At 41.3% G+C, this 23,763-nt stretch overlaps 1 protein-coding gene across 4 annotated transcripts in view; it reads right to left on the bottom strand.

The window, feature by feature from the left end:
* Positions 1-23,763, bottom strand: part of aoc1 (amine oxidase copper containing 1) — a 51,804-nt gene that overhangs the window by 14,177 nt on the left and 13,864 nt on the right. The window contains exon 3 of one of the 4 annotated variants that reach the window (XM_061965720.1): positions 895-962. The exons of the other annotated variants lie outside the window; for them this stretch is intronic. The gene's annotated coding sequence lies outside the window, so the exon portion shown is untranslated. The remainder of the gene's footprint in view (positions 1-894; positions 963-23,763) is intronic. 4 annotated transcript variants of the gene reach the window in all.

The following is a 23,763-nucleotide window of genomic DNA, read 5'->3' as shown; positions in this document are numbered from 1 at the left end:
CCGGGTGGCGGGGCTCTCCCTTAGAGATAGGGTGAGAAGCTCTGCCATCCGGGAGGAGCTCAAAGTAAAGCCGATGCTCCTCCACATCGAGAGGAGCCAGATGAGGTGGTTCGGGCATCTGGTCAGGATGCCACCCGAACGCCTCCCTAGGGAGGTGATTAGGGCACGTCCGACCGGTAGGACGCCACGGGGAAGACCCAGGACACGTTGGGAAGACTATGTCTCCCGGCTGGCCTGGGAACGCCTCCCAGGAGGAGCTGGACGAAGTGGCTGGGGAGAGGGAAGTCTGGGCTTCCCTGCTTAGGCTGCTGCCCCCGCGACCCGACCTCGGATAAGCGGAAGAAGATGGATGTATGGATGGCATTTAAAGTAGGGTTGTCAAGCATTTAAATATTTTATCATAATAAGCATATGGCTGTGGTTATGGTTTGACTTTATTTTGAACATGCATACAATTACAACATGTTCTAAAAGCAGTAGGAAGAAGCTGAGCTTCTTTAGTCCTACCCTTTTTCGATTACATAGCAATTGCTAACACTTTTGTTCACTTCCTATTCTCAATTATTCCCGTTATACTCCATAAATAGAATTAATAAATAAACCAATTAACAGCGATAAACAAGAGATTACTGTAGTCGACTATTATTAGAACCCCTACTTAGTATCAACATGTGTTTTTAAGTTATGTGAGGCCTTTTTTTTTTTTTTCTTTTGTTGTTATTTTGTCTTAATTGTAAATTTAGAATGTGCTGATTTGTAATTAAAAAATGAATCAAGACATTTATAATGGATGTGGAAAGAACTATACACATTTAAAAAAAAAAAACCGTACAGCATGCAGCAATTAAAGGTAAATGTCAATTACTACTATAAAAATATTAGAATGTATTTTACCTGCAGTTTGTTGTCGTGTTTCAAGCACGTTGCTGCATTGTCTTCAGTCAACAGCAGCAAAAAGTGTTCTTTGAAAACAAACAATTCAATATTCATTATCGGTAAACCTTTCCCCCCCCCCCCTCTTTTAGAGAATGTGTCTGATTGGTTAAGAGCGTGTTGTAAACGATCAAGAGATAACCATTAGCATTGACTGATCATTCAACACACAGAACGGGTTCGTTGTTAAAAGTTATCAGGGCTGATAAAGTCATAATTCATGCAAATTGATAGAAACTTACAGGAGCCTGCTTGGTAATAAAAACAATGTTTTGTTTGTTGTAAAGGTATTCAAAAACTCATGAAAAATGTATTTACATGCACTACATTTAAACATGTTTCATTAAGTGCTTTGAATGTCTGACAGCTCAATGACGTTTATATAATAAACATTGTTTCAAACATGTCCAGCATTTCTGTTGTCTGTGTGAAGAATGGAACAACTAAAATCACTAAAAGTGGACTCGTGCAGACAGAAGAGCAAAAAAATTTTTTCAGTCATTGTAGTACAGGACTGAAAGTAACAGGAGTAAGTTTTTAGTATATAAGTGGCAAAATATATCAAATATAACCACATTACAGTTATGCTAATGACATGTTGATACTAAATACATTAGTGATTTCTCCAAAAAAGTATATTAAAAAAACAACAATAACGAGTACAGTAGAGTAGATTTGAACCTCCAATCATAGTGTAAATATGATTAAATATACTTCAAACTTTGCAACTTCCTGTGGCCCATGTTTTAGAAGGGTTAAAAAGGTATTAAGGTAACAGGACAGAGTGACTGACAACACCCGTAGAGTGTACATTTAAACTAAATGTATGTTGTTGTTTTTTTATAAAATGCAATTAAAGTATAGGTGTGACAAGGCACAACGTTAACATGTTAAAAAAACAAAATTGGTAAAGAATTTAAATTATTATATTTCATAATAAAGTTTAATTTTAGGAAGAAGGCTAAGGTAACAACTGTCATTTTTTCAGTGTTCAAGATCATTTGAATTAATCTTTTACATTAAGAAATATGCAATCAGATCAATGTACAAGACACTTTACTGAGTACAATTTTTATTTTATCCTGCATTTAGAAATTGCATTTCCAGGCTGTGATTGGGTGAAATATACAATTTTCTTGATATACACTCAGTTAATGGTTAACTTGTTTAACAGTTATTGTTTAAAGGTTACTTATATTGCATGTGCATTTAATTAGGTGAAGGTTTAACAACGTCTCAACAACAATTTCCTTCAGTTTCCATTACTTAGTGTGGAAAATAGTTTTCAATGAACAAATTAGACGTCAAAGTATCTTGTTTGGACTTAAAAAGTTCCTCAATACAGAATACTTAATACAACTAGTCAGACATACTAGGAAAACTGCAGTACTCACATCTATTGTGTGGCAAAGTTATAATTTATACTTCATTATTGTGAGTACAAAATTTGAAATTTGTATAAATGTTAAACTAGAGGCTGACCTGATCTTTCCCCTAAATAGATCCATCAAAAACCAACAGTAATAAAATACTCTTATCAACATCTCTATAAGCTGCTTAATCATTTATAAACACTCTGTGTATTAAATGTATTAAGTAGTTGACAAACTGCAAAATAATGTTTTACATTTAACACCCAGAACTTCTTGTAATTAAAAGTAAAATGATGGTTGATATCTTACAGACCAATAAAACACATTTCTAATGTTTCTTTTCTTAAATACTATCCATCCATCCATCCATCTTCTTCCGCTTATCCGAGGTCAGGTCGCGGGGGCAGCAGCCTAAGCAGGGAAGCCCAGACTTCCCTCTCCCCAGCCACTTCGTCCAGCTCTTCCTGTGGTACCCCGAGGCGTTCCCAGGCCAGCCGGGAGACATAGTCTTCCCAACGTGTCCTGGGTTTTCCCCGCGGCCTCCTACCGGTCGGACGTGCCCTAAACACCTCCCTAGGGAGGCGTTCGGGTGGCATCCTGACCAGATGCCCGAACCACCTCATCTGGCTCCTCTCGATGTGGAGGAGCAGCGGCTTTACATTGAGCTCCTCCCGGATGGCAGAGCTTCTTACCCTATCTCTAAGGGGGAGCCCCGCCACCCGGCGGAGGAAACTCATTTCGGCCGCTTGTACCCGTGATCTTGTCCTTTCGGTCATAACCCAAAGCTCATGACCATAGGTGAGGATGGGAACGTAGATCGACCGGTAAATTGAGAGCTTTGCCTTCCGGCTCAGCTCCTTCTTCACCACAACGGATCGATACAGCGTCCGCATTACTGAAGACGCCGCACCGATCCGCCTGTCGATCTCACGATCCACTCTTCCCTCACTCGTGAACAAGACTCCGCGGTACTTGAACTCCTCCACTTGGGGCAAGATCTCCTCCCCAACCCGGAGATTGCACTCCACCCTTTTCCGGGTGAGAACCATGGACTCGGACTTGGAGGTGCTGATTCTCATCCCAGTCGCTTCACACTCAGCTGCGAACCGATCCAGTGAGAGCTGAAGATCCTGGCCAGATGAAGCCATCAGGACCACATCATCTGCAAAAAGCAGAGACCTAATCCTGCAGCCACCAAACCAGATCCCCTCAACGCCTTGACTGCGCCTAGAAATTCTGTCCATAAAAGTTATGAACAGAATTGGTGACAAAGGGCAGCCTTGGCGGAGTCCAACCCTCACTGGAAACGTGTCCGACTTACTGCCGGCAATGCGGACTAAGCTCTGGCACTGATCATACAGGGAGCGGACTGCCACAATCAGACAGTCCGATACCCCATACTCTCTGAGCACACCCCACAGGACTTCCCGAGGGACACGGTCGAATGCCTTCTCCAAGTCCACAAAACACATGTAGACTGGTTGGGCAAACTCTAAGGCTGAAATGACGCGTCGACGTAGTCGACGTCATCGGTTACGTAAATACGTTGACGCCGTTTTAGTGCGTCGATGCGTCGCATATTTACGTCACACTACCGTCATGGCTGAGCGCAAAGCAGACGATGCGAGCGGTGCGAGCGAGGGGAAAAAAGCACGCCAAAAGTCGTCAAAAGTGTGGGAGTATTTCAATAAACGGCCTAATAATGTTGTAGCGGCGAACAGTTGTCTCGTCAGCTGAAGCGCGAGCTCGCAACCGTGGCTGCTGAGCAGAGGTGGGTAGAGTAGCCAGAAATTGTACTCAAGTAAGAGTACTGTTACTTTAGAGATTTATTACTCAAGTAAAAGTAAGGAGTAGTCACCCAAATATTTACTTGAGTAAAAGTAAAAAGTATGTTGTGAAAAAACTACTCAAGTACTGAGTAACTGATGAGTAACATACACACACATATCATATATATATACACACACACATATATATATATATACATACACACATATATGTATATATATATATATATATATACACACATTTATATATATATATATACACATATATATATATATACAGTATGTAATTTATATTTATTTTGCCGTTTTTGTTTACATGTTGAAGGTGTTTTAATGAATATACATGCATGTTTAACACATATAGATTCCTTTCTTTCATGAAGACAAGAATATAAGTTGGTGTATTACCTGATTCTGATGACTTGCACTGATTGTAATCAGACAGTAGTGCTGATATAGCATCCACGTTTTCAAATGGAGGAGAAAAAAAGTTCCTCCTTTCTGTCTAATACCACATGAAAGTTGTTGGTTTTTGGCATCTTATTTGTCCAGCTTCCATATTCGTTTTTATACACTTCACAAGAAATACATTGGCGGCAAACTCCGTAGCTTGCTAGCTTGTTTGCGCTGGCTTTCGGAGACTCTTGTTTTGAAAGCGCAGGCGCGATGGAGCGGCACTTTTATTGTGAAGACAGGAACTGTGCAGTCAGTCTTTAGGCTTTTGACGGGATGTACGGTTGAAATAAAAAAGGGTCTTTTTTCCTTCACACTTTTGATTGATTGATTGAAACTTTTATTAGTAGATTGCACAGTACAGTATATATTCCGTACAATTGATCACTAAATGGTAACACCCCCAATAAGTTTTTCAACTTGTTTAAGTCAGGTCATGTGACCACCTGGCTCTGTTTGATTGGTCCAACGTCACCAGTGACTGCATCTGATTGGTGGAACGGAGTGAACGTCACCAGTGACTGTATTTGTTGAAACGCAGGCACTATGAAGGTCTGTCTGACAGACCAAAACAAACAAAGCGTGCATTAACAGATCGATAAAAATTAGTAGCGAGTAGCGAGCTGAATGTAGATAAAAGTAGCGGAGTAAAAGTAGCGTTTCTTCTCTATAAATATACTCAAGTAAAAGTAAAAGTATGTTGCATTAAAACTACTCTTAGAAGTACAATTTATCCCAAAAGTTACTCAAGTAGATGTAACGGAGTAAATGTAGCGCGTTACTACCCACCTCTGCTGCTGAGCAACCAGCCAAACCCCACTTAATAAAATTATATTTTATCTTAGAGCACATCCGCATCCCTATTCACCTAGGCAACCCCAGGAAATGTATATAATTGGGCATTATTTCGGCCAGTCGGCTTATATGATCAGAACCGATCAGTTTACGTTCACTCCCGTCTCATCTGCTGGTGCGCGAGCCCGGTAATTAGACCGCTGTGTCAAATCAAGGAGTACAAAAGACGCCAGCGCAGAGTGGAAAAAGGTTTAGTTCGTTACAGAACCAATCAATCAATCAATCTTTATTTATATAGCCCTAAATCACAAGTGTCTCAAAGGGCTGCACAAGCCACAACGACATCCTCGGTACAAAGCCCACATACGGGCAAGGAAAAACTCACCCCAGTGGGACGTCGATGTGAATGACTATGAGAAACCTTGGAGAGGACCGCATATGTGGGTAACCCCCCCCCCCTCTAGGGGAGACCGAAAGCAATGGATGTCGAGTGGGTCTGACATAATATTGTGAGAGTCCAGTCCATAGTGGATCCAACATAATAGTAAGAGTCCAGTCCATAGTGGGGCCAGCAGGACACCATCCCGAGCGGAGACGGGTCAGCAGCGTAGAGATGTTCCCAGCCGATGCACAGGCGAGCGGTCCACCCCGGGTCCCGACTCTGGACAGCCAGCACTTCATCCATGGCCACCGGACCTGTGCCCCCCCCCCCCCCCCCCCCCCCCCTCAAGGAAAAGGGGAGCAGAGGAGAAAAGAAAAGAAACGGCAGATCAACTGGTCTAACAGGGGGGCTATTTAAAGGCTAGAGTATACAAATGAGTTTTAAGATGGGACTTAAATGCTTCTACTGAGGTAGCATCTCTAATTGTTACCGGGAGGGCATTCCATAGTACTGGAGCCCGAATAGAAAACGCTCTATAGCCCGCAGACTTTTTTTGGGCTCTGGGAATCACTAATAAGCCGGAGTTCTTTGAACGCAGATTTCTTGCCGGGACATATGGTACAATGCAATCGACAAGATAGGACGGAGCTAGACCGTGTAGTATTTTATACGTAAGTAGTAAAACCTTAAAGTCACTTCTTAAGTGCACAGGAAGCCAGTGCAGGTGAGCCAGTATAGGCGTAATATGATCAAACTTTCTTGTTCTTGTCAAAAGTCTAGCAGCCGCATTTTGTACCAACTGTAATTTTTTAATGCTAGACATAGGGAGACCCGAAAATAATACGTTACAGTAGTCGAGACGAGACGTAAAACCCAGAGTTGTGCCAAAAGTGTACCAAAACCAATAGCTGAACGGACAGCCGGTAAGATTGCACTTTAGTTGTCTTTGTGGGTGTGGCGCACCTGTTGCGCTGGTGAGATGGGGGGTGCGGGGAGGGGGGGGGGGGGGTTGAGTGCATGTAGCGTGCTTAGTCTGGAGGCTAAATACACATGGTGTTTTGTGTAACTGTTGTTTAGTAAGGAAGTGTTGATATTCTTTGCTTGGATTGATAAATGTTGGAGCAGTTTGCTTCATCAGGAGGGTGAAGTCGCTCAACTTAGTGTTGGATTTAACTGTGTTGGATCATTGGCTGCTGGTGAGGGCATAGAAAAAGGGGCATTTTTCTACCAGTAGACGGCGTTTAAGATTGAGTGTTTCACTGCTAATTTAATAATATATTTATATTGAATATGGATTTTAAATATGTATCTAAATAGGTGGTTAATTGGTTAGGTATTTATGTATTTGCATATTGGGTTTTCTGCTGCATTTATCTATTGTGTTTCTGGGTTTAAATGTATTTTATATGTATCTTGGTGCATTTATGTTGACACAATTTATTTAAAATCTGTTTTAACTTAAAGGGAAAAGATGTGTCCATTTTCTTGCACTTGTTTAATGGTTAAGAGTTTGATTGCCTAATTAATCATTGTAAATTATGGGATTGATAATTGATTGATTTTTTACAGCATGTTAATCTTGTGGTGTTTTGTCCTTAAAGGTTTTTCACCTACTAAAGAAGCTAAAGGCTACTAAAGAAGCTAAAGGCTACTAAAGGCTACTAAAGACAGCTAATGACAGCTAAAGAAACTAAAGTCTACTAAAGTCTACTAACACTGCTAAAGACTGCTAAAATGACTAAAGAAGAAAAAAGAAGCTGTTTCTTCGTTGGAAAAACTGTTGCAAACTAAAGGAAAATAAAAGGAAAAAGTAACTACGGTCTGGTCTTTTGAGTGAAATCCAGAAGCCACATTTAGCATTGGTACATCCCTTCAAGTGTGGGATAAGCACAGCGAAAAAAGCAAAACACTTGACAGTTGTTGTATGCACACTGTGTCGAGCGGAAATGGCCTATCATAGCAGCACAACGGCTATGAACGAACATTTGAAAAGAAAACACCCGACAGCGTTCTTGCCATCACCATCAACTAGTCAATCGTCCGCGTGAGTATACGTTGTCATCATTACAGAAAAACATGAATGTGTCATTTGTATCTGCGTTGTAAATTCATAAACTAAAACACCATTTCGCTCTGAGAGGCGCGTTTGGCGTGCCTGTTCAGTGTTTACAAAGACGCTAACGTTAATTAGTTGTGCAAATACCTTTTACAACATTAACCGTTACATATACTATGTACAAACGAACAATTAACTTTCACTTTAATCATACTATCATTGTTGTGTTATTAAGCAAAATAAGCAATACTTTTACTTTTGTTGAAATGTTTACACTGTTACAGAATATTTCGTTTTGCACTTTTTTGTATTGGATGTTTATCTTTATTTTTGTACATTTTAAAGCAAAATAAGCAATACTTTTACTTTTGAAATGCTTATACTATTGCAGAATATTAAGATTTGCACTGGATGTTTACTTTTATATTTGCACATTAAAAAGCAAATAAGCTACTTTTAATTTTGTTAAATGTTAAAAGTTTTAAATGTTTACATTGTTACAGAATATTTTGTCATGTTGTTGTCAATGTTGACTGAGTGGCCATACTTTTTTTTTGTAAATAAGTCATGCCTTTTGAAAAAATTGGCCTAAATTTATTTTTTCATCTTCATTTTAAATAAAAAAAATAATCGGTAAAAGGAAAAATAATCTATAGATTAATCGAAAAAAATAATCTATAGATTAACCGATTAATCGAAAAAATAATCTATAGATTAATCGATAGAAAAATAATCGTTAGCTGCAGCCTTAGGAAACTCCCATGCACCCTCAAGGACCCTGCCGAGAGTATAGAGCTGGTCCACAGTTCCACGACCAGGACGAAAACCACACTGTTCCTCCTGAATCCGAAGTTCGACTATCCGGCGTAGCCTCCTCTCCAGTACATCTGAATAGACCTTACCGGGAAGGCTGAGGAGTGTGATCCCACGATAGTTAGAACACACCCTCCGGTTCCCCTTCTTAAAGAGAGGAACCACCACCCCGGTCTGCCAATCCAGTGGAACCGCCCCCGATGTCCACGCGATGCTGCAGAGTCTTGTCAACCAAGACAGCCCCACAGCATCCAGAGCCTTAAGGAACTCCGGGCGGATCTCATCCACCCCCGGGGCCTTGCCATCGATGAGCTTTTTAACTACCTCAGCAACCTCAGCCCCAGAAATAGGAGAGCCCACCACAGACTCCCCAGGCACTGCTTCCTCATAGGAAGACGTGTTGGTGGGATTGAGGAGGTCTTCGAAGTATTCCCTCCACCGAACCACAACATCCGCAGTCGAGGTCAGCAGAACACCATCCTCGCCATACACGGTGTTGATAGTGCACTGCTTCCCCTTCCTGAGGCGGCGGATGGTGGTCCAGAATTGCTTCGAAGCCGTCCGGAAGTCGTTTTCCATGGCCTCACCGAACTCCTCCCATGTCCGAGTTTTTGCCTATGCGACCGCTGAAGCCGCACACCGCTTGGCCTGTCGGTACCTGTCCGCTGCCTCAGGAGTCCTATGAGCCAAAAGAACCCGATAGGACTCCTTCTTCAGCTTGACGGCATCCCTCACCACCGGTGTCCACCAACGGGTTTTAGGATTACCGCCACGACAAGCACCAACTACCTTGCGGCCACAGCTCCAATCAGCCGCCTCGACAATAGAGGCGCGGAACATGGTCCAATCGGACTCAATGTCCAGCACCTCCCTCGTGACATGTTCAAAGTTCTTCCGGAGGTGGGAATTGAAACTCTCTCTGACAGGAGACTCTGCCAGACGTTCCCAGCAAACCCTCACAATGCGTTTGGGCCTGCCAGGTCTGTCCGGCATCCTCCCCCACCATCGCAGCCAACTCACCACCAGGTGGTGATCGGTAGAAAGCTCCGCCCCTCTCTTCACCCGAGTGTCCAAAACATGAGGCCGCAAATCCGATGACACAACTACAAAGTCGATCATGGAACTGCGGCCTAGGGTGTCCTGGTGCCAAGTGCACATATGGACACCCTTATGTTTGAACATGGTGTTCGTTATGGACAATCTGTGACGGGCACAAAAGTCCAATAACAAAACACCGCTCGGGTTCAGATCCGGGCAGCCATTCTTCCCAATCACGCCTCTCCAGGTTTCACTGTCGCTGCCAACATGAGCATTGAAGTCCCCCAGTAGAAGGGACGGCGTGGCGCAGTAGAGGAGTGGCCGTGCGCAACCCGAGGGTCCCTGGTTCAATGCCAACCTCGTCATGTCCGTTGTGTCCTGAGCAAGACACTTCACCCTTGCTCCTGATGGGTGCTGGTTAGCGCCTTGCATGGCAGCTCCCTCCATCAGTGTGTGAATGTGTGTGTGAATGGGTAAATGTGGAAGTAGTGTCAAAGCGCTTTGAGTACCTTGAAGGTAGAAAAGCACTATACAAGTACAACCCATTTATCATTTATTTATTTAGAACGAGGGAATCACCCAGGGGAGCACTCTCAAGTACTCCCTCGAGTGAATCCAAAAAGGGTGGGTACTCTGAGCTGCGGTTTGGCGCGTAAGCGCAAACCACAGTCAGGACCCGTTCCCCCACCCGAAGGCGGAGGGAAGCTACCCTCTCGTCCACCAGGTTGAACTCCAACGTGCAGGCTCTGAGCCGGCAACGCCAGAGTGGAAGAGAGTCCAGCCCCTCTCGAGAGAACTGGTTCCAGAGCACTTGCTGTGCGTCGAAGCGAGTCCGACTATATCTAGCCGGAACTTCTCCACCTCGTGCACTAGCTCAGGCTCCTTCCCCCCCAGCGAGGTGACGTTCCACGTCCCAAGAGCTAGCTTCTGTAGCCGAGGATCGGACCGCCAAGTGCCCTGCCCTCGGCTTCCGCCCAGCTCACATCGCACGCGACCTCTATGACCCCTGCTATGGGTGGTGAGCCCATTGGAGGGGGGACCCACGTTGCCTCTTCGGGCTGTGCCCGGCCGGGCCCCATGGGGACAGGCCCGGCCACCAGGCGCTCGCCTGGTGGCCGGGCCTGGCTCCAGAGGGGGGCCCCGGTGACCCGTGTCCGGGCAAGGGAAATCTGGGTTCCTTGTTCGTTTTCTTCATAGAGGTCTTCGAGCTGCTCTTTGTCTGATCCCTCACCTTAAATACTAATTCATGTCAAATATGTGTCATATAACGTTGTTTGTAGTAAATTTATTTCTCATTTGAAAACAATGTTTGTTTTATACCACAAGTGTACTTTGAATTGGATAAAGAACATACATTACTGTAACTCTAAATAATTGAAAATTATGAGTATCTGATAAGCATTTTTGCAATTGTGACAACTATTTCACTTCAGATCATTTTAAGGCTAAAAGTTGATAGTGATAATTTGCCAAATTATTTTCAATGATTTTCAGAGAAGTAACATAGTAACAGTATATAGTAACTGTATATCAGGTGTGTCAAACGGCGAACAGGTTTAGTCCGGCCCGCAAAATGAGTTTACTAAGTATAAAAATGAGCTGCAATTTTTTAATGAAAGAAACTGCTGTTCTAAATCGGTCCACTGGATGTCACAATAGCAATTCAAGTGTAACTCACGTCACTCATCACTCTGTTTAAGATGACATGTCAGCTGACTTTAAGCTCTCTGTGGATTGGCAGCTGCTACTCCACTCAGCGCAGGTGCAAACAATTAACTGCTCCTGTGGCAGCTGGCGGCAGACTAATGCTATTGCGACACACAATACCTTCTTTAATTGTAAATTGCCCACTTAACGGATAAACTAACAAAACGGTAAGATGCAAAGACTTATGTCAACATGACTAATTGGTTGAAGGCACAATGTGCACACTGAAGTCCATTGTAAACATTTATTTCTACATTTGTTGTTTGTTCCATTGTATTTTATGCTTAAATCTAGCATGTTCACATTGGTTAAGTTTGTAGTTATGTTACCTTTAATTCGGCTGTAATGGTGTCATATTGACAATTGTTTTGATTATAATAGTAATATTTGAATGACGATGGTGTTGTGGATTTCCAAACACATCTTTAATAGTGAACTGCCAACATTAAAATGCTGAACAGGAAGTGCTTAATGTTTAATGGGACAAAGTCTAAGTTCATTGTGTTCTCAATGGCACCAATTTTTTTCTCAGAATTTTCAACTAACTAAGTGTTTTGCCAAGAGGATTAGTTGTAATATGTACATTTTAAGAAGGTGCTTGTTCTATTTTTGGCCAAAGTAAAACAAAAAAACAATTTTGAAGTTATTTTTAAATTATTATGTCTTAATTTTATTAGTCCGCCCCGCGTGGGAATAGATTTTCCTCCATGTGGCCCCTGAGCTAAAATTACTTTGACACCCCTGCTGTATATTGAAGAGTTGAATAATATATATCTCCTCTCTAAGCTATCAGCTTATCGTGGTACAGGAGTTTGAATCCTAGGATCCAAGTTGTCGGGGGCTTCAATGCCCCTGGTAGGGTCTGCCAGGACAAACAGGTCCTAGGTGAAGTACCAAACAAAGAGGAGCTTAAAAGATCCCATCTTAAAGTCTTGAAGAGACACAAATATGTCCACTGGGGCCACCCTCTGGAGCCAGGCCTGGAGGTACAGTAGGGCTTAATGGTGAACGCCGAGTGGCCGGGCTGGCACCCATGGGGTGGGCATAGTATTGAGGCAACATATGTCGCCCTCAAATGGGCTCACCACTCATTGGAGGGGCCAAACGGGAGTTGGATGTCAACTGAAGCAGGGACTTTAGCTGTTAAATGCATGGCTGGAGAAGTTAACTCTTGGGATGCGGAATGTCACCTCTATAAGATTAAGTCCAAGCTGGTGTCCGAGGTGGAGAAGTTCCAGCTAGACATAGTTAGACTCACCTTGATGCCAGCAAGGGCCCTGGAACCAGGAGAGAGGTTGAACTCTCTTGCACACTTGTGTTACAAGCAGTGAGATGTGGCGGGCATGGTTAGCAATACTTGTTGCCCTACAGCACAGTCTGTACCTTGGAGTTCAACCCAGTAGCTGAGAGGGTAGTTAAATACAGCCTCCAAGTGAGGGGACAGGACCTGACTGTTGTTAGAGCCTGTGCGCCAAAAAGCATTTCAGAGAATCTCTTCTTTTTAAAATTCCCTAGAGAGAATAATAATGAGTGCTCCTTCGAGTAATTCCTTGTTCTGCTGGGGTAACTCAATGCTCACATTGGCACAGATAGTGAGTACACTGTGCCTCTGGAATGGCGCAACAAGGTGCTGGTCCCCATTTTTTTTGGGATCGCATTCCTCAAACTTCCTTGTAAGGTCTGGTTAGGTGTACTGAAAGAAGGGTCTACTAGATAGTCGAACCTCAAATTTAGGAGAATCAGTGCGGTTTTCATCCTGATCATGGAACTATGGACCAGCTCTATACTCTCAGGAGGGTCCTTGAGGGTGCTTGGGAATTTTCCCAACATGTGTTTTGTGGACTTGGAGAAACCATTCGACCGTGTCTCGAGTGAATTCCTGTGGGGAGTGCTCCAGTAATGTGACATATCGGACCACCAAAATGGCACGCTCCCTGTATGATCGGTGTCAGAGCTTTGTCTGCATTGTCGGCAGCAAGTTGGACCTGTTGCCACTTAGGGTTGTACTCCGCCGGGGATGCCCTCTGTCACCGATTCTGTTCATAACTTTTATGTACAGAATTTGTCGGCGCAGTAAGACCTTTGAGAGGCTGTATTATAGTGGCTGCAGGATTAAGTTGTTGCTTTGTACAGATGATGTGGCCCTTCTGGTTTCATCTGGCCATGATCTTCAGCTCTCATTGGATCAGTGAAGTGGCTGGGATGAGAACCAGCAGCTCTAAATCCAAGTCGGTGGTACTTGCCCAGAGAAAGGTGGAGTGTGGGGCGGCATGGCGTAGTGGGTAGAGCGGCCGTGCCAGAAACCTGAGGGTTGCAGGTTCACTCCCCGCCTCTTACCATCCAAATCGCTGCCGTTGTGTCCTTGGGCAGGACACTTCACCCTTTCCCCCGGTGCCGCTCACACCGGTGAATGAATGAATGAGTTGTAAAAATGAATGATGGGTTCTCACTTCTCTGTGAAGCGCTTTGAGTGCCTAGAAAAGCGCTATATAAATCTAATCCATTATTATTATTATTATTATTAGTGTCATTTCCGGGTTGGGGACAAGATCTTGTCCCAAGTGGAGGAGTTTCGAAGTGGGGAAAGAATGGATCGTGAGATCGACAAGCCGGTGCGGAGTCTTGAGTGATGTGGACTCTGCAGAGGTCAATCATGGTCAAGAGAGAGCTGAGCCAGAAGTAAAAGCTTTTTGTGGTTGATCAAGATCACAGTTCCAAGTTGCCGAAATTAGTTTCCAGTGTAGGGTGGCGGGGCTCTCCATTAGATATAGGGTGAGAAGCTCGGTCATTCGGAAAAAGCTTGGGAGTAAAGTGGAGGTTGATCCACATTGAGGAGCCAAATGAGGAGGCTCTGGCATCTAGTCAGGATGACCCTGGACGTTGCCTTGGGGAGGGATTCAGGGCACATCCGACTGGTAGGAGGCCAATGGGAAGACCTAGGACACATTATGGAGACAATAACGGTATCCCAATTCAGGGTCTGCATCCTTCGGAAGACCCGGCCCACGCAGCCTCAGAAGGCTGGACCTTCGGAGGCACCTCCAAAGGATGCGTCACCCGTTGTTAAATGGGACAGTTACCTGCAGAGGATACTTACATTTGAAAGTGTATTCGCTGCCGCTGCTTGTATTTGCCGCCATCATCAAAAAGATCACAGCATCTTGGGATATGGGAGGCCACGAAGGATAGTTGCGGTGCATCCTCCGAATACAGGGAAAAAAAGGGCGCCTTCGTCGGCTGCATTTGGAGGAGCCTTCGAATTTGAATGAATCGGGACAGCCTTTGCGCAGCGTTGTGACGTAAGCGGCCTTCAAATTCGCCCTTCGAAGGATGCAGACCCTGAATTGGGACACAGCTTATGTCTACCATCTGCCCTGGAAACGTCTTGAGAGGAGCTGGAGGTAGAAGTCTGAGTTTTTCTACTTAGGCTGCTCCCCCCGCGACCCGACCCCGGACAAGCAGAAGATGATGGATGGAGGGATTTGAATTATTTGACACAAAGAATTACAATAGTTAATTGGATTTAAAAAAACAAAACAAAAACATTAAAGGTAAAAAATGTATAACTTTTGGAAATAAGCTAGCTTGTTGGTCACCAAATCTCCTATTGGTTAAATGGCAGTACAGTACAGTATAGAGAGCATTTAGTACATTATAAACAGTATAAAACAGTGCCATCGAGTGGAAGAGTATCATCTTCCAACAACATTGCCGGTATGTATTGTTTATAATTGTTAATAATATGGTTTATGATGGATAAACGAGGGCTCCAAACAAAGTGACCATGACTTTAGTGACCCAGCAGTCAATTCTATCTTTCTTCCATCCTTCAAGTTCATCACTGTGACAACAGTATCTTTTTTGCTCTGGTCCTCCAAAATAAGGTGTAGCATGGTGACAGCTGTGTTTGGGCCTAGGTCAAGAAGTCACGCAGAAAATTGGAGAAGCCTTGGTTCCCCATGCCTGCTGAGCAAGCTCCATTCAATAAAACGCCCCCTCACCCTTCCCGAAATGCTCCTCTTTACAGGATTAGTCTTAGACAAACATCTCTTTATTCTGACCTCCCCCCGACCACCACCTCCTGCACTGTTGGATTCTGGGACGTCACAGGACACGTCCATCAAAGAGTCGACAACCAATTCCTTGCCGTCCAGCTGGGACGTTCGATTGCGACCCAATAGGCGCTGTCTCAGATGCTTCTGTACTTCCTAAGTCAACCCCCATTTAAAAGACAGGTTTTACTCCCTCAATAAATAGTTCAAGCATCTTTTTACTGCAGGTTGCATAACCATAATTTGGAGAAGAAAATATTCATAACTGTGACTTACTGAAATACTTTTTATGGGAACACAATTCTTTCAAGCATTGTGAAGGTAAGCACTCTTTTTTTTCATTACAACAGCAAGAAGTTTCATTAAAGTGAGATTATTAAACTTTTAGCGGCTACAGTATGAAAAATAATTTATGATGATATTACTGAACAGTTAATATCTAATACAGGGGTGCCCAAACTTTATCCAATGACAATTTTAAAATCAACCATTTTGATATTTTTATTTGTAAAAAACAAAAAAAGAGAAACAAATGAATTCCTATAAAACACATTGATAATAAATACTGTCGTAAAATAGTTGTTTAACAAAGTGACCTGCACATTGATCTGCTTACATATTTCATACAATGTAAAAAAATAAATAAATACAGAAAATACTGCATAAATAACATTTGTTGTTCATCCCCCGCTTCCAAAAATTTAAATTTTACAAGAAAATATAACTTTAAATTGTCCAGAAATGTTATATTTTTTTACAGATTTGTGTTATCCCAACTCCACTTTAACTTTATTTTCTTAAAAATTCAAATAAAATGTACACTAAAGTGGTGTTGTCACAAAGTCCTGTTACACTACTAACACGGTGATTCACCAAACTTTTTTGATCATGTACCACCTCAGAAAACACTTGACTCTCCTCGTACCACCAGAACGACCAACATTCAAATACTGTAGTAGTTCTAAGTATTCATGAAAAACAAGGCAGAGGTTTTTATTAACAAGTACATTTGATATTTTTGGCCACTGTAACATTATGCACAGTTTGAACAGTAACACTGTGTTTGAATATTTAATTAAGGTATTCTTTGGCGTACGACGAGATGGAACCTGCGTACCACTGATCCAACACATGTGAAAAATGTGTAATACTCAAGTCACATGATCCACAGGAAGTTGCATCATTGATGTCCTCTGCTGGACATGGAAAGAACAAAAGTACTTCCATGTACAGTATAATCCATCATATTGCGGCTATTACTGGGGGTTCAAATCTCAACACATTCTTTTTATGTACATTATTTTCTAAGTTATATATTGATTTTTAAAATAAATAGTTATGTTGCTGTACTGAAATGTGCTTAGTGTCAACATGCTATTACCATAAACATCCATCCATCCATTTTCTACCGCTTGTCCCGTTCGGGATCATGTGGGGGTGCTGGAGCCCATCCCAGCTGCATGCGGGCGGAAGGCGGGGTACACCCTGGACATGTCGCCACCTCATCACAGGGCCAACACAGATAGACAGCAACATTCACACTCAATATCATGGGGTTATATTTAATTATATGCTTAAAATAAACTCATTCCTATTACTTTCAGTACTATTACTCAACTCAGTCATCTTAAGCTTAGGAGCCTTGAACAAAAATGAAATACATTGGAATAAAAATGGATGAAAACACATTTTAAGTAGTTTAATATGAGTATTATCAGATTTTTTTTATGGAAAAAAGACATTAATGCACATTTATTTTGAGAGTTCCAACAACAAATGGAAACAATTCAAATGATCTACCAATATATATTATTTAATTTAGAAAAAATAACCTTTCTTATACTGTAGCGTATGTGACAAAGGGCCGGATTTACAAAAAGTTTGCGTGTACTAAAACACGCACACACCTAACAGCACACACAAAGCTGATCTACTAAACATGTGCAAAGTAGATTAAGGCGTGTAATCCATTTTGCGTCTCTTCTTCATTAATGTGCAAAATCTATGCTGATCATCAAATCGGCCACAATACTGAGAAATCTGAAAAAGATGCAAATATAATTATTTAACACGCGCAATGTGATTTATCAACATTCATCACAGTTTTGCGAGCTCTATTTTGCATTTCATTTAGCATGTTTCAGAAGGACGTGCAAAGTGAGAGTTCCAAACACGGCTGCAGGATCAGTGCTCGCGCTGCATAGACAGACAATGGACAGACGAGAATCCTCCATCCTATCTTGGTGTGTAAACATTTTGGACGGTCAGAAATAAAGAAAACATATCGTCGATTCAGCAACGTTATTGTATAATTGTATAGCTGCGAGATGATTTAAGGACTTATTAAAATGATTTAAATTTATGCGTTTTGGTACCATTTAATATTATTTTAGTGTTTGTTTATTTCACATATAATATATATTATTAGAATATTTCTTATGGGAAAAAAAAATAAATCTGTAAAGTATGCATTTTTTGCATCTTAAGCAGAGTAAGTGCAGCCTCTCTCCAATGAGCGCAACTTCAGCGGTAGAAAAAAATGGTTTTAACGTAGATGCATTGTACGATTGCTTCTAAAATGCCCATAAAACGTGGTAGTATCTCCTGCATGTATGAAAACATAGCAAAACACCACAGGGACGGGGCATGATAACATGGATGTGCAGTAAATGAGAGTATCTCCGTGGTGATGTCTCGTATAGTACACACATTATCCTCACTTAAATAAGGCAGTATGCGCCACTTTAAAATTGTACGCACAGAGTTAGTAGATTGCAAACAACACGCTCACTGATAGTACACGCAATTTTTTAGATTGCACATGCTGTTTACCACATAGTCATTTGGATCTTGGTAAATCAGGCCCAAAGTGTATTATTTCTATTATTATTATTACTACATCAGCTAGGATTATGTGGTCCCGATGGTTTGTCTGTCAGTTAGTTAGCTAGCAACATAACTCCCCAAAAAAATTGCTGGATCAAAATTACTATTTCTGGAAATGTCAAAAAGTGGATCAGGAACAAGTAATTCGATTTTGTGGATGATCCGCATGATCGTGTGGATTCAGTTTTTTTGTTTTTTTTTAAGGATTATTTACTACTGAGAAATAGGACCAAGCAGAAGTCAGCGCTTTCCAAGTGCTTTTCCAGTTTGTATAAAAAAATGTTGTGATACATTGTATAGTTTTTTGTTACCCCATTTTTGCATTGGTAATTAGCTGGTATTTATGGATTATTGTTTTTCCTCCCCCACAAGTCATCTGAGCCCAAACATGCAGAGCTGGATGATGGAGGCTCTGCTGCTGACCCTGCTTGGACTGCAAGAAGTGATGGGAAAAGGGTGAGCGGAATTCGTATTTACTTTTTTTCCAAGAACAAGCTGAAAGGAAAAATACCAGAACTGGTAAACAAACAAACAAAAAATTATCAAATTACATGCAAATGTTTATTTCACTCCAGTTTAGGACGACATAATTGACTTGATGTGAATTGTAAATTTGGTTTGGTTTCTTTACAACACACACTAAAGTACTTTACATGTTTACGTGCACATATGTCAGAAAAGGAGTAGGAAGAAGCAGAGTTTATGAAAACAAATTGATTAAATAGATGAAATTAAAATGTTGAAATGGATAATTTATGTAATTCCTAATTAAAATAATGTATACAGCTTTCATGTGTATAATGCTAATAGTGTTGCTATTATATAAACTATATGATTAAAATTAAATAATTAATATGATTTAATACATTTAATATCCCTTTTTCCGTGTCTCAACAATTATTGATCATTAGTTTATTCCCAGCAGTACGGTGGATCAGGGGTTAGTGCATGTGCCTCACAATACAAAGGTCCTGTGTAGACCTGGGTTCAATCCCGGGCTCGGGATCTTTCTGTGTGGAGTTTGCATGTTCTCCCCGTGACTGCGTGGGTTCCCTACGGGTACTCCGGCTTGCTCCCACCTCCAAAGACATGCACCTGGGCATAGGTTGATTGGCAACACTAAATTGGCCCTAGTGTGTGAATGTGAGTGTTGTCTGTCTATCTGTGTTGGCCCTGTGATGAGGTGGCGACTTGTTCAGGGTGTACCCCGCCTTCCGCCTGGATGCAGCTGAGATAGGCTCCAGCACCCCCGAACGGGACAAGCGGTAGAAAATGGATGGATGTTTATTCCCATGCTAGTTTACCACTTATTTTTAGTAAATATGTCCTGTATAATGTGGTAAACTAATGCACACCGTCTATAAACTAATACAACATCAAAACAACCTGTTGCCAGGGGTTTGAGCTCCATATTCGTAGAACAGGAAACCCTCGTTTATTGGTGTTAATTAGTTCCAGACATGACCGTGGTAAAAAATGTTTGCAGGAGGAATTATAATTCAGATAGTGTGAATGTTGTCGGTCTATCTGTGTTGGCCATGCGGTGAGGTCGCGACTTGTCCAGGGTGTACCCCTCCTTCCACCCGATTGCAGCTGAGATAGGCTCCAGCACTCCCCGCAACTTCGAAAGGGATAAGTGGTAGAAAATGGATGGATGGAAATTTTCATAGTTGGGGCAGTACAACTTGTTTATAACCTTCTAAAGGTTTTTTTTTTAAATTATGAGAGTTGACATGTGAGAACACCCACCTTTACACTCCTTCAATCCACTATGGCAGTGGTTCTCAACCTTTTTTCAGTGATGTACCCCCTGTGAACATTTTTTTTAATTCTAGTGCCCCCTAATCAGAGCAAAGCATTTTTGGTTGAAAAAAAAGATAAAGAAGTAAAATACAGCACTATGTCATCAGTTTCTGATTTATTAAATTGTATAACAGTGCAAAATATTGCTCATTTGTAGTGGACTTTCTTGAACTATTTGGAAAAAAGATATAAAAATAACTAAAAACTTGTTGAAAAATAAACAAGTGATTCAATTATAAATAAAGATTTCTACACATAGAAGTAATCATCAACTTAAAGTGCCCTCTTTGGGGATTGTAATAAGAGATCCATCTGGATTCATGAACTTAATTCTAAACATTTCTTCACAAAAAAAGAAATCTTTACATCAATATTTATGGAACATGCCCACAAAAAATCTAGCTGTCAACACTGAATATTGCATTGTTGCATTTCTTTTCACAGTTCTTTTTGACAGACATTTTAGTGAGGGTCAAACCATCATGGCATGGGGGAACTCTGGGTTTATGGTAATGAATGGAATAGCCTACTTGATTCGATGTTCAGTTTATGAACTTACATTCATATTTTGTTGAAGTATTATTCAATAAATATATTTATAAAGGATTTTTGTTGCTATTTTTAGAATATTAAAAAAAAAATCTCACGTACCCCTTGGCATAGCTTCAAGTACCCCCATTTGAGAACCACTGCACTATGGTAACCAAACAGTGCCCACAATACTGAACAGAGCTCTGATTATTGATATTTCTAGTTAATTTATCATTTTTTATACTTAAAAATGCTTAAGTTTGTCAACAAAACATGTTTAAAAATGTCAACCAAAAATCTTAGAGAGAGTGATTCCAAAGCGCGATGTGACGATGGATGACTGTTTTATTATTTTATGAATTATTATTTTCAAGGCCACTGTAAGGCCCTACAAAAAATACTTTGCTCTGCATTTCAGCACCATCACAAATGAGTATGTTGTGTTGTGTTTGTATTGTACTGTACTGTACAATGGAAGTGCTAAAATTGGTTGCTCTAGAGTCAATAAATTAAATTAGGATTTTTGGTTAAGATTTATTTTGGTAATTGTTGCATCCTAATATTCTTGACTCTGCGGGAGCTTTTTCCACAAAGTTGCAACGTTGTGAGGGTGTTTTATTTTCAATAACAAGACAACAGTTTGTGATTTCACGGATTCAGTGCTTGAAATTACGACACTTTGTAACATGTGGTCACATAAGTCATGTACAGTAGTTGTATTTCACAACCTTTACATTTTATTTATCATACATTCACGTTGGGAGTTGTTCCTCCATTTTATCATCAGGGCATAGTGAGTCATTTGGTAAAGCAGACATTCTCAGTCCCTCCAGGTTCCACCAGCTTTTGTGATTGTCGCGGCCTAAATTTCCTCATTTTGCGGTCGCATTTTCAAAAGTTGCGCTGTTTTTAGGGCTTATTTTTTTCATGAACATCACATCAGCTTATGATTCGATGAGTTTGTAATCAGTATTTCAAGTGTTTTTGTAACCCTAACCCCACAAAGCATGAGATTTCCACAAAACTAATAAAATACAGTGCGTCTGGCCTCATCCCTCACTCAAAGCTTGCGTGAAGAATATGCTACCAACCTGATAAGACCGAAAGAGAAAAAGACGATACAGATCTGAGATCTACGATCTAAGATCTGCTCACAGATGTTACCTGGTGGTTGTTTATGCACACTGCAGCTAGTGCTGGATAATCCGACTCCCTAATGTTTCAGTCACATGCAGGATTCTCACCGGTATGAAGCAAAAATAGAACCTTACCTTCTGTATGATTTATTTTTTATCTTAAATCAGTGCTGTACAGTGCTACAAGCTTTTTCACTTGTAGCACCTGTAATACTAAATAAAAAAAATAAGTAGTACAGAACATTTTTTTTAGCACAGAAACAATTTAAGAGCAATAAGAAATGTCTTCAATATCACAATTTTATTATTGACACTCAAACAATGTACACATGTGCACTCATGCATATAAACACAATGCCATCATAAGGCCTACTGTAACGCTCAATTAAACACAGAACATCACTAAACTGCGCTCTTTGTATCGCGAACACGAGTGTAGAGCTGGGGCATATGGATCCAAACTCATATACTGATATATTTTGACCCATAAACTAACCCATAAATAGAAATATCCGTTGACAAAACTACAAACCCCAAAACCAGTGAAGTTGGCACGTTGTGTAAATCGTAAATAAAAACAAAATACAATGATTTGCAAATCCTTTTCAACCTGTATTCAATTGAATAGACTGCAAAAACAATATGCTTAACGTTCACAATGGAAAATGTTATTTTTTGCAAATATTAGCTCATTTGGAATCTGATGCCAGCAACATGTTTAAAAAAATCTGGCACAAGTTGCAAAAAAGACTGAGAAAGTTGAGGAATGCTCATCAAACACTTATTTGGAACATCCCACAGGTGAACAGGCTAAGTGGGAACAGGTGAGTGCCATGATTGGGTATAAAAGCAGCTTCCATGAAATGCTCAGTCATTCACAAACAAAGATTGGGCGAGGGTCACCTCTTTGTGAACAAATGCGTGAGCAAATTGTAGGAAAAAGTTTAAGAACAACATTTCTCAACGAGCTATTGCAAGGAATTTAGGAATTTCCCCATCTACGGTCCGTGATATCATCAAAAGGTTTAGAGAATCTGGAGAAATCACTGCACGTAACATTGAATGCCCGTGACCTTGGATCCCTCAGGCGGTACTGAATCAAAAACCGACATCAATGTGTAAAGGATAACACCACATGGGCTCAGGAACACTTCAGAAAACCACTGTCAGTAACTACAGTTCGTTGCTACATCTGTAAGTGCAAGGTAAAACTCTACTATGCAAAACGAAAGCCATTTATCAATAACACCCAGAAACGCTGCTGGTTTCGCAGGGCCCACGCTCATCTAAGATGGACTGATGCAGAGTGGAAAAGTGTTCTGTGGTCTGACGAGTCCACATTTCAAATTGTTTTTGGAAACTGTGGACGTTGTGTCCTCCGGAACAAAGAGGAAAAGAACCATTCGGATTGTTATAGGCGCAAAGTTCAAAAGCCAGCATCTGTGATGGTATGGGAGTGTATTAGTGCCCAAGACATGGGTAACTTACACATCTGTGAAGGCACCAATAATGCTGAAAGGTACATACAGGTTTTAGAGCAACCTGTGTTGCCATCCAAGCAACGTTATCATGGACGCCCCTGCTTATTTCAGCAAGACAATGCCAAGACACGTGTTACAACAGTGCGGTTTCATAGTAAAAGAGTGCGGGTACTAGAATGGCCTGCCTGTAGTCCAGACCTGTCTCCCATTGAAAATGTGTGGCGCATTATGAAGCGTAAAATACCACAATAGAGAACCCCGGACTGTTGAACAACTTAAGCTGTACATCAAGCAAGAATGGGAAATAATTCCACCTGAAAAGCTTCAAAATTTTGGTCTCCTTACCAAACGTTTACTGAGTGTTGTTAAAAGGAAAGGCCATGTAACAGTGGTAAAAATGTCCCTTCGCCAACTTTTTTGCAATGTGTTGATGCCATTAAATTGTAAGTTAATGCAAAAAAATATTAAGTTTCTCAGTTCGAACATTAAATATATTTTCTTTGCAGTATATTCAATTGAATATAAATTTGCAAATCC

This window comes from Nerophis lumbriciformis, linkage group LG07, assembly GCF_033978685.3.
Source record: "Nerophis lumbriciformis linkage group LG07, RoL_Nlum_v2.1, whole genome shotgun sequence".
Classification (NCBI taxonomy): Eukaryota; Metazoa; Chordata; class Actinopteri; order Syngnathiformes; family Syngnathidae; genus Nerophis; species Nerophis lumbriciformis.
This window is presented reverse-complemented; position numbering and strand designations above follow the sequence as displayed.